At 54.7% G+C, this 1069-nt stretch overlaps 1 pseudogene; it reads right to left on the bottom strand.

Moving 5' to 3' along the window:
• The window catches only part of LOC101639212, a 3432-nt pseudogene extending 2827 nt beyond the window's left edge, over positions 1–605 (bottom strand).
• Positions 606–1069: the final 464 nt, after the last annotated feature.

Consider the following 1069-nt stretch of genomic DNA (forward strand, 5'->3'; position numbering starts at 1 on the left):
AAGGTGAGCGGAATGCATCCTTTTGTAACGGATAATACTTTCTGGTTATCTCTCTCTTACACACACACACACACACACACACACACACACACACACACACCTCAGGAGTGGGTGGGCTGTCTGGTTAGTTCCCCCCCTCTGACACTAGCTAAATAATTGGCCAAGTAATGGGAGCCCTCAGTGCCCAGATTCCTCTTCTGTGCATTGTTACCCAGACCTCCCACCTGTGTGGCTCAATTGGTCAATGCCTGGAAGCCACAGGGACAGGTCTGGCACCTATGGTAATGGTGGGGACCCTGCCAGGTCCTCTTATCTGAGTCTCTGTGCTGACATCAGATATGCATGACTTCCTTCAGGGCTTTTTCGTGAGTCCTCCCACCATACGCACAGAGAACGACCAGTGCCACATTTTGTATTCATCCCACAAGTTGTCTCATGGGAGTTTGTGTCCTCTGTGTGTCTGGCCACTAACAGGGAGCTGAGGGTTTAGCTTGCCTTGCAGGGAGGCAAACTCGAGTGCTATTGGTGCCCCAGGCCTCCCCTACAGGGTCAGACTGAGGCTGACCACCCCTGGAAATCACACCCTGCTTGGCCTCGGCTTCTTTCCTTCCTTGTGCTACTATGCCTAGATCCTGCGGGTGTTCCCTGGGACCACTTGCATCGCTAACCGCGGGGACCTGAATCCTTGTCTCAGGCTCTGCTTCTGGGACCCACTGGAAGATGGTGCTCAGTGCATGGCTGGTGCTAAATCCTAAGGCTCAGCAGGTCGTTAGGGAGAGACCTGGCCCAGGCAGCGCCTGGATGGAGGGGCCCTAAGTGGGAGGTCCTAGGCGGGGACCCTGTGTGAGTGGGGTGCTAGCATGGAGAGGTCCTGGGTGGCAGAAGCTTGGGTGAGGAGGCCTTAGGTGGAGAGGCTGTGGGAGCAGGAGGTCATGGCATTAGTAGTCGTAAGTGCCCAAAGTGGAAACAACCCCAGTGTCTGCCAGCAGCCAGATGGACACACAAGCGGTGGCCTCGCCGTACAAAGGAATACTATTCAGCTATGAAAAGGAACGCAGTTCTCATACAT

This window comes from Echinops telfairi, unplaced genomic scaffold (genome assembly GCF_000313985.2).
Source record: "Echinops telfairi isolate 266 unplaced genomic scaffold, ASM31398v2 ScPeMD7_7420;HRSCAF=8458, whole genome shotgun sequence".
Lineage (NCBI taxonomy): Eukaryota > Metazoa > Chordata > Mammalia > Afrosoricida > Tenrecidae > Echinops > Echinops telfairi.